Source organism: Gorilla gorilla, chromosome 4 (assembly GCF_029281585.2).
Source record: "Gorilla gorilla gorilla isolate KB3781 chromosome 4, NHGRI_mGorGor1-v2.1_pri, whole genome shotgun sequence".
Lineage (NCBI taxonomy): Eukaryota > Metazoa > Chordata > Mammalia > Primates > Hominidae > Gorilla > Gorilla gorilla.
The window spans coordinates 63,692,746-63,703,360 of record NC_073228.2 but is presented as its reverse complement, the minus strand read 5'-3'; the positions used below and the strand labels follow the sequence as shown (position 1 = coordinate 63,703,360).

The following is a 10,615-nucleotide window of genomic DNA, read 5'->3' as shown; positions in this document are numbered from 1 at the left end:
TAAATCGACGACAGTACCGTTTTAATACTCTTCCCCTGAGATCTGTCCATGGGAAGTGTATCTGTTCTGGTGTTATTGTTGGGGGATATGGCCTCTCGAGAGGGACACCTCTCCTGTTAGAACAGTTTTGATGTCTCTCTTTTTGAGAGATGTCTGGATTGACATTTTTTTGTGAGCAGGTTGGATTTTAGTTAGAATTCAAATAAAATAATTTTGTACCTCCTCATCCTCATTTCCCTTTTCTTTTTCTATGACTTTTGTAGTTCATGAAGAATTATTGGCCGGGCGCGGTGGCTCACGCCTGTAATCCCAGCACTTTGGGAGGCCGAGGCGGGCGGATCACGAGGTCAGGAGATCGAGACCATCCTGGCTAACACGGTGAAACCCCGTCTCTGCTAAAAATACAAAAAATTAGCCGGGCATGGTGGCACGCGCCCGTAGTCCCAGCTACTCGGGAGGCTGAGGCAGGAGAATCGCTTGAACCCGGGAGGCGGAGGTTGCAGTGAGGCGAGATGGTGCCACTGCACTCCAACCTGGGCGACAGAGCGAGACTCCGTCTCAAAAAAAAAAAAATTATTAACAATTATTACATACAGACAGCCTGTCTGATGGGCATTTCTCCCTAAGCTGTGAATTTTTAGGGTTGATACTGTTGTGTATAATATTGAAATTGGATTTTTTAAAAAATGGTAAGGTTACAAACCTTTCTGCAGCTGTTTCTTTGTTCTTATTAATCTGCCTAATTATTCTATGATCTATTTTCTGTAGTCAGTCATTTTTCACTTCTTTTGCTACCTGTCATGTTTGTCTGAAAGCAGATCATCTTATCTGGTTTACAGTAGTACTTGTTGGTTTTGTTCTTAGTTGAGTAGAAATAAATAAAAATTTAAACATTCTGGAAATGTGCTGCCAAGTGCTTTTTGTGACCAAAGAGTAGTTTTCAAGTCTCCATGTACTGATGATACATTTTTTTCAAGTGTTTAGTAAATACTGGTGATGTGATTTCAAAATATTCCACATATGACTATTAATAGAATTAATTTTTTCCCAAAGTGAAGAAAAAGACTAAAATGTGTACAGATAATGAGTTGTCTTTGGTGTATTTAGTGTTTTCAGCTCTACTTAGTGACTTATTTTTAAATACTTCAAATGCCATCTACATTTTATGTTGTCATTAAATGTTGTCCAATAGAGCTTTTTTGGTGTGTTCGTTGCATTTTGAAACCTGTTTTAAGATAGGGCTTTAAAGGTGTTAGTAGTAGCGCTAGGCACTAACTTAGTTTCTGTCATTTTATATCATGATTTTGATGTAGGAGACATGGTATGTTAAATAAGTTTTATTATTTTTTTTCTCAGAAGATGGAATTCTCTTTGCTTTCTTTATTCCCTTTTAATGGTCATCTCAATTCATTGAAATAACACTATTCATTTGAGTATTTATTTCATGGGACAAAGCTGCATGTTGTTGATATGTAGAGTTTTCTCCATTATGGCAAATTATGCCAGGAAGTCTGATTCTCCGTATTATGGCTTGTTGTTGATAATTATTTCATATATACTAGCATGTGTTGATCGAAGCATACTGCTCAGTAAGGAGTGACTGCTTTTACCTTGGAAAGTTGTAGGCAGAGAGGATTTATCAATAGAGGCTACAAAACTTAAAGGATTTACATAGGGTGTAGGTTAACTATTTACTTGCTATATTTCAGCATGCTATAACTAAGGACAACCAAAAAAAAAACAACTCTCTTTTTTCATAGCTGGTAGGAATGTTGCCTAAAAGTGGAAAAGTATGTTCATGATCAATTAGATAAATACATTATTAAGGAAAAATTGCCTGAGGGTTATTTCAGATGACCTCTGATGCCACTGTCAGAAAGAAAATGCTGAGAGCTGTTAGTCTGAGTTGATTCTAGATTAGTATGGCACTTCTTACGTTTCTAAATAGTTCATCTACAAAATGGCAGTGTACATCACTTCCTGTTCTTTCACAACTGGCTCTTTCACTGGATTCTCTTTTAATGACTTAATTTTTGGCATTCTGATATCTGATTTGTTAATTTGGTTATAATTCTCATGTTTTATAGGTGGAAGAATTTCTGAGAATCAGCTGGATTTAAAGGCTTTTAATAGTTTAATATTATCTTGACAGTAACAAAACATTGCTTCCAAACCAAAGGATAGTATTGCAAACAAATTTAAACTCTGAGAGGTTTTAAAGAAGTACAGCAATGTACAGAATCAGAAGTATGAGGGCACTGAATAGAAAATAATTATCGTATTTTTTATAATGTCGATTTTGGGAGAAGTGAGGATATGGCAAGTAATTGAATGGGTGTTGATATAAAATAAACTTTCTGTATAACAAGTGTATACATGATATTTGGGCCCATGTTACGATGCCATTTTAACAGTAAGAAAGCAACTCATTAATTACAGGATACTAGAAAGACTGGATGCTCATAACTAACCATGAGTATGATTTATTTTAATAATTTGCCAGTTCTTTTTTTTTTTTTTTTTTTTTGAGACGGAGTCTTGCTCTGTCGCCCAGGCTGGAGTGCAGTGGCACGATCTCGGCTCACTGCAAGTTCCACCTCCCGGGTTCACGCCAGTCTCCTGCCTCAGCCTCCTGAGTAGCTGGGACTACAGGCGTCCACCATCAAGCCCAGCTAATTTTATGTATTTTTAGTAGAGACGGGGTTTCACTGTGTTAGCCAGGATGGTCTCAATCTCCTGACCTTGTGATCTGCCCGCCTCAGCCTCCCAAAGTGCTGGGATTACAGACTTGAGCCACCGTGCCCGGCAAATTTGCCAGTTCTTAATAGACATGAATATTTAGTAAATCCAGAAGATATCTAGGGGTCAGTTGTTGGCATTGAAATTAGAGTTGAGATTAATCTGTCTTTCATGTCTTTCACCTGGAAATAAATTCTGTGTTTTGCATTTGGCTTATTTGTATATTAAAATCACTTAATTTTTCATTTGTATCTCTGTTTTGTTTTCACTAGTCTCTGTTACTTATAACAATTAATTGCACTCATACTAATTTAATCTTTTAGAAATGAGGAGCATTTTTGGTACATATTAGTTGAGGGTTGCTGTTTGGATGAGGATCATATGTGAACGAATCCCTTCAAAAAAGTGTTATTTCTGGGCTGGGCAAAGTGGCTCAGGCCTGTAATGCCAGCGCTTTGGGAGGCTGAGGTGGGAGGATTGCTTGAGGCCAGGAGTTCAAGAGCAGCCTGGGCAACATAGCATGACCCTGTCTCTACAAAAACAAATTTTTTTTTTAAATTAGCATGGGCTAGGCATGGTGGTTTATGCCTATAATCCCAGCATGCTAGGGGCTGAGGCTGGAGGATCACTTGAGCCTAGGAGTTTGAGGCCAGCCTGGGCAACATAGTGAGACCCTGTCTCCAAAAAATAAAAAATGAAAATATTAGTGGGGCGTGATGGTGCGTGCTTGTTCTAACTACCTGGCAGGCTGAGGTGGGAGGATTGCTTGAGCCCAGAAGATGGAGGCTGCAGTGAGTTGTGATCATGCCACCGCACTCTAGCCTGGGTGACAGAGTGAGACTGTCTAAAAACAGAACAAAAGCCTGTGTGGTGGCTCAAGCCTGTAATTCCAGCACTTTGGGAGGCCAAGGTGGGCGGATCACCTGAGGTTAAGAGTTCGAAACCAGCCTGGCCAACAGAGTGGGACCCTGTCTCTACAAAAATAAAACAAATTAGCTAGGCATGGTGGTGGGTGCCTGTAACCCCAGCTACTGGGGAGGCTGAGGCAGGAGAATCACTTGAACCCAGGAGGTGGAGGTTACAGTGAGTTGAGATCGCGCCACTGCCTGACAGCCTGGGCGGCAGAACAAGACTCCATCTCAAAACAAAACGAAACAAATAAAAAAGTGTTATTTCTCTAGTAAAGTTTCGCATAAAATTGAGATGTTCATTAAGCAGAGTACCAACATATGCTCACCTGCCTTTAGGTATGTGTACTTTTTTTTTTTTTTTTTTTTGAATTTGAGACAGGGTTTTTGCTGTGTCACCCAGGTTGGAATGCAATAGCGTGATCACAGCGTATTGCAGCCTCAGCCTCCCGGGTTCAAGTGCTCCTCCCACATCAACCTCCCAAGTAGCTGGCACTACAGGTACATGCCACCACGTCTGGCTAATTTTTTTTTTTTTTTTTTTTGTAGAGATGGGGTTTTGCCATGTTGCCCAGGCTGGTCTTGAACTCCTCAGCTCCAGCTATCTACCTGCCTTGGCCTCCCAAAGTGCTGAGATTACAGACATGAGCCACTGCACCCGGCCCGATTTCCGTACTTACTATTAATGGTTGGATTTTAAAAATTATTCTTCAGGTTTTCCTATTATAAAATATGAGAGGATACAACCTGTATTAGTTCATTCCATTCTTAAAGTATTTTAGTTTTTAGTAATAAAAATTGATGTTTAATTTCATTAAAGATGTCTCATACCTTCTAAAAATCTACATGAATTAAAAAGTTGTGTGGAGGGACTAGCAACAATTATTTTCAGTTGGGACGTTTCTGTCATCATTTGGTAACAGTTATTTCTGTATCAGTCTATTTGTGCCAGAAGCAGACTTTTTGTTCTAAAATACAGTCTAAGGCTATACCTTTTTGATGACAAAATTAAATATCCTATAAAAGTTGGAAGAGTTTTTAAAATGTTAAGTACCTGGCATGTAAATAAAGTAAGTAAAAGTATAAATTATTAAGTGCCTTGCATAATAGATATACTGCAGCCTCCTAAAAATGCCAGTGACCGTTATGCTGTAGGTTGATATTTAAATATAATGGCACTTAATTACCATCTAATTTATCTTTAAAGCTGAGAAGGGGCTAATTTTTCCTTTTGATAAAATTATTTGATCAAATAGTTTTATGCAGGTTTAGAAGTAGATGAATTACTGTAACATTTAGAAAGACATTCAAAGTTTAGTTTCTGAGAAATATTATCAAATAATAGGATGGAACAAAACTTTCTGGTTTGCAGCTACCAATAATAAAATTGGCACTTACTATATATTAATGTTGGCTGGGCGTGGTGGCTCACGCCTGTAATCCTAGCACTTTGGGAGACCGAGGTGAGTAGATCACTTTAGGTCAGGAGTTCAAGACCAGCCCGGCCAATGTGGAGGAAACCCGTCTCTACTAAAAATACAAAAAATTAGCTGGGCGTGGTGGCGTGTGCCTGTAATCCCAGCTACTTGGGAGGCTGAGGCAGGAGAATCGCTGGAACTTGGGAGGTAGTGGTTGCAGTGAGCTGAGATTGTGCCACTGCACTCTAGCTGGGCAACAGAGTACAACTCTGTCTCAAAAAAAAAAAAAAAAAAAAGGGCTGGGCATGGTGGCTCACGCCTGTAATCCCAGCACTTTGGGAGGCTGAGGCGGGTGGATCACCTGAGGTCAGGAGTTCCAGATGAGCCTGGCCAACGTGGCAAAACCCCATCTCTACTAAAAATACAAAAATTAGCCGGGCGTGGTGGCATGTGTCTGTAGTCCCAGCTACTCGGGAGGCTGAGGCAGGAGAATCATTTGAACCTGGGAGGCAGTGGTTGCAGTGAGCCAAGATCGTGCCACTGCATTCCAGCCTGGGTGACAGAGTGAGACTCCGTCTCAAGAAGATAATAAAAAAGTAAAAAAATGGCTGGGTGCTGTGGCTCACGCCTGTAATCTCATCACTTTGGGAGGCCAAGGTGGGCAGAACACAAGGTCAGGAGTTCGAGACCAGCCTGGCCAGCATGGTGAAACCCCGTCTCTACTAAAAATACAAAAAATTAGCCGGGCATGGTGGCGCGCACCTGTAGTCTCAGCTACTCAGGAAGTTGAGGCAGGAGAGTTGCTTGAACTCAGCAGGCGGAGGTTGCAGTGAGCTGAGATCGTGCCATTGCACTCCAGCCTGGGCAACAGAGTGAGATTCCGTTCCCCCCCCCCCAAAAAAAATTATATATATACATATATATGTATATTCATGTATATATGTATATATGTAGATTCATGTATATATGTATATACATGTATATATATGTGTATGTCACCATTTACTAGCGTAAATGTGTAACTTTTTCAGTTTTTGTTTTTTTTGTTTTTTTGAGACGGGGTCTTGCTGTGTCACCCAGGTGGGAGTGCAGTGGCACAGTCATGGCCCATAGCAGCCTCTACCTTCAGGGCTCAAGCCGTGAGTAGCTGAGACTGCAGGCCTGTGCCACCATACTTAGCTTATTTTAAAGTTTTTTTCTAGAAACGGGGTCTCTATGTTGCCCAATCTGGTCTCAAACTCATGGGGGCTCAGGCAGTCCTACCTCCTCAGCATCCCAAAGAGCTGGGATTACAGGCATGAGCCACAGTACCAGGCCTGTGGTAACTTCTTTATTTAACTATTTATGCCTCACCTTTTCTTTTCTTTTTTTTTTGAGACGGAATTTTGCTCTTGTTGCCCAGGCTGGAGTGCAATGGCATGATCTCGCTCACTGCAACCCCTGCCTCCCAGGTTCAAGCGATTCTCCTGCCTCAGCTTCCCAAGAGCTGGGATTACAGGTATGCGCCACCATGCCCAGCTAATTTTTTGTATTTTTAGTAGAGACGGGGTTTCTCCATGTTGGTCAGGCTGGTCATGAACTCGTGACCTCAGGTGATCGCCTGCCTTGGCCTCCCAAAGTGTTGGGATTACAGATGTGAACCACTGCGCCAGGCTTCTTTTCTTTTCTTTTCTCTTTCCTTCTCTTTTCTTTTCTTTTTTAGAGATGGAGTTTTGCTCTTGTTGCCCAGGCTGGAGTGCAATGGCGTGATCTCGGCTAACTGCAACCTCAGCCTCCCGGGTTCAAGTGATTCTCCTGCCTCAGCCTCCCGGGTAGCTGGGATTACAGGCATGTGCCACCATGCCTGGCTAATGTTTTTGTTTTTTTAGTAGAGACAGGGTTTCACCATGTTGGCCAGGCTGGTCTTGAACTCCTGACCTCAGGTGATCCACCCACCTTGGCCTCCCAAAGTGCTGGGATTACAGGCAGGCATGAGCCACCACACCCTTTAATGTGAAGATAGTATATACTGGGTTGTTTAAATAGGATAATGCTTGCTAAGTACTTAACTTACTGCCTGATACATGCTAACACTCAATAAATTGTTGGCTATCACACACCAGCTGCCTAATATAAATGTTTATGAGTACATTGAGATAATTTTTTTTTTTTTTTTTGAGACAGGGTCTCTCTCCTGTCACCCAGACTGGAGTGCAGTGGCACGATCTCGGCTGCCTGCAGCCTTGACCTCCCAGGCTCAAGTGATCCACCCACCTTTGCCCTCCAAGTAGCTAGGACTACAGGCAGATGCCACTGCCTGGCTAATTTTTGTATTTTTTGTGGAGATGGGGTTTTGCCATGTTGCCTGGTCTGGTATCGAACTCCTGAGCTCAAGTGGTTCCACCTGCCTCAGCCTCCCAAAGTGCTGGGGAGAGTCTAATATTTAAGGATGAGTTACATTATATAATTTTGATTTGATATTGGATTTATTTTTATTTATTTATTTTGAGACGGAGTCTCGCTCTGTTGCCCAGGATGGAGTGCAGTGGCACGATCTCGGCTCGCTGCAACCTCTGCCTGCCCTGTTCATGCCATTCTCCTGCCTCAGCCTCCCAAGTAGCTGGGACTACAGGCGCCCGCCACTATGCCTGGCTAAATTTTTGTATTTTTAGTAGAGACGGGGTTTCACCGTGTTAGCCAGGATGGTCTCGATCTCCTGACCTCGTGATCTGCCCGCCTTGGCCTCCCAAAGTGCTGGGATTACAGGCGTGAGCCACTGCGCCTGGCGATATTGGATTTATATATCTGGAGTCTGACATATATTTTTGAAAGAAATAGTTACAATATCAAGGTAGCTTAGTAACTTTTTGCACCTATAATGGACTACTGTGTAGTACTTAATGGGAGTTTTTTTCTTTCTTTGGGATAGATTCTCGCTCTGTCACTCAGGTTGGAGTGCAGTGGTGAGATCAAAGTTCACTACAGCCTCAATCTTCTGGACTTAGCGATCCTCTCACCTCAGCCACCTCAGCAGCTAGGACTACAGGCGTGCACCACCACACCTGGCTAATTTTTTTTTATTTTTAGTACAGACGAGATCTCACTATGTTGCCCAGGTTGGTCTTGATCTTCTGAGTTTAAGTGATCCTTCTGCCTTGTTCTCCCAAAGTGGTGAGATTATACACAGGAGCCACTGTGCCCACCTCTGATGGGAGTTTTTAATTTATCACAGGTTTTCTTTTTCCTTTGCTGGATATAAAGCCTGTCTTAAGAAATGACATTTCAGGCCGGGCGTGGTGGCTCAGGCCTGTAATCTCAGCACTTTGGGAGGCCAAGGTGGGTGGATTGCTTGAGGTCAGGAGTTCAAGACCATCCTGGCCAAAGTGGTGAAACCCCGTCTCTACTAAAAACACAAAAATTAGCTGGGTGTGGTAGTGGGTGCCTGTAATCCCAGCTACTTGGGAGGCTGAGGCAGGAGAATCACTTGAACCAGGCAGAGGTTGCAGTGAGCCGAGATCGTGCCATTGCACTCCAGCCTGGGAGACAAGAGCAAAACTCCGTCTCAAAAAAAAAAACAACAAATGACATTTCTTTTCCAGTACTTACTTTGTTTATTTAAGAAAAATTTGGTATCCCTCTTCTACCTCCTGGGGCTCTTTTTACCATCCCTGTCTTTGAAGGGATTCAGAGTACCCCATGCTCTTCTACGCATTTTTATTTAGTTATCTTTTGTAGGTATGTCCTTACCTTGAAAGTGCCTTACGTTCCAAAATGTATTAATTCAACAAACTTTAAGTGATTATTATGTGCCAGATAAGACAGTATTTCAGCCCTGGGAGAATTCCACCTTCTGAATAGTTTTCTCAAGCTAGATAATCATAGGAAAGCAAGGACTTTCCCATAATTTTTAGTTCCTCTAAGCCAGTGCTTTCAAACTTTAGTTTGTGATCCATTAATGTCTTGTAAATTCAATTTAGTGAGTCACAATAACAATTTTAAAAAGTAATGGGGAGTGTCAGTGTGGTGCATAAAGTAAGGGTAAACATTATTATGGGAAACTTTTGTTTGCCTCTTTTTTTTTTTTTTTTTTTTTTGATGCCAGGGTCTTGCTCTGTTGCCCAGGCTGGAACACAGTGGTGTGATCATAGTTCACTGCGGCCTCCACCTCCTGGCTCAAGTGATCCTCCCACCTCAGCCTCCTGAGTAACTGCGACTACAGGTGTGCACCACCACACCCGGCTAATTTTTGAAAAAAATTTTTTGTACAGACAGGGTCTTGCTATGTTGCCCAGGATGGTCTCAAATTCCTGATCTTAAGTGATCCTCTTGCCTTGGCCTCCCAAAGTGCTGGTATTACAGGTGTAAGCTATTGTGCTCAGCAGTTTGCCACATTTTTATATGTTCTGGGTACCCAGTTACACTGTTACAAAGACATACCTGAGACTGGGTAATTTATAAAGAAAATAGGTTTAATGTGCTCACGGTTCTGTGGGCTATACAGGCATCTGCATCTGGGGAGGCCTCAGAAAACTTACAATCATAGCGGAAGTGGAAGTGGGCATATTTTCCCATGGTTGGCAGGAGAGAGAGGGAGAGTGTGCATGTGTGTGGACACGCAAGCGAGTGAAGGGGGAAGTGCTACAAACTTTCCACTTTCCAACAACGGTAGCTCTTGAGAACTCACTATCAACTAGAACAGCAAGGGGGAAATCCACCCCAATGATCCAATCATTTCCACCAGGTCCCTCCCCCAACTTTGGAGATTACAATTTAACATGAGATTTGGGTAGGGACACAGAGCCAAACCATATCACTTTCTTTTTCTTCTCTTTTTTTTTGAGACAGGGTTTTACTCTGTTGGGAGGCTGGAGTGCAGTGGGGTGATCATGGCTTGCTGAAACCTCTGCCTCTTGGGCTCAAGCAATCCTCCCACCTCAGCCTCCTGAGTAGCTGTGCCACCACGCCTGGCTAATTTTTGTACTTTTTGTCTGAGACGGGGTTTTGCCATGTTGGCCAGGCTGGTCTTGACTCCTGGCCTCAGGTGATCTGCCCACCTTGGCCTCCCAAAGTGCTAGAATTATAAGCGTGAGCCACTGTGCCTGAACTAAAATTTCTTTTTTTACCTCATCCCTTTTACTTCTAATCTTCTGTCTCTGAAGTATGCTTGTTTTAGTTTGCTTTTTCCTTTTTCTTTCAACAACTCTCCTTCAATCTCTACTGATTCATCTGTAGTCTATTTAGTCGTCATATTGGGTATATTTACCTTTCCTAGGTTTCAAAGCTTAGGAGATAGCAAGGACTTTGCCTAAAAGATCCTGGGCAGGGTACCAGTAGTTTTGGGTAATCATGGTAACTTCTGAGGTTTTTGTATTAAGGAACATGTGTTATCAGATATCTAATGTCACACACTATGTGTGAGTGCAGTTTCTCATGAATTGCAGAATTTTAAAAAAAGAAGACTTTTTATTTATTTTTTTTAAGACGGTCTCAGTCCCCTTCCCTATGCTAGAGTCCATTGGCACACAATGATGGCTCACTGTGCCTCTACTTCCCGGGCTCACGTGATCCTTT

The 10,615-nt window shown here is 42.3% G+C and overlaps 1 protein-coding gene across 6 annotated transcripts in view; it reads left to right on the top strand.

Annotated features, from left to right (window-relative positions):
* The window catches only part of TAOK1 (TAO kinase 1), a 160,303-nt gene that overhangs the window by 772 nt on the left and 148,916 nt on the right, over positions 1–10,615 (top strand). For 2 of the 6 annotated variants that reach the window (XM_063705863.1, XM_055388589.2), the window contains exon 2: positions 6,468–6,563. The exons of 3 other annotated variants lie outside the window; for them this stretch is intronic. The gene's annotated coding sequence lies outside the window, so the exon portion shown is untranslated. Of the gene's footprint in view, positions 1–6,442; positions 6,564–10,615 lie in introns of all 6 variants that reach the window. One more of the 6 variants, XM_055388588.2, reaches the window with a different exon arrangement.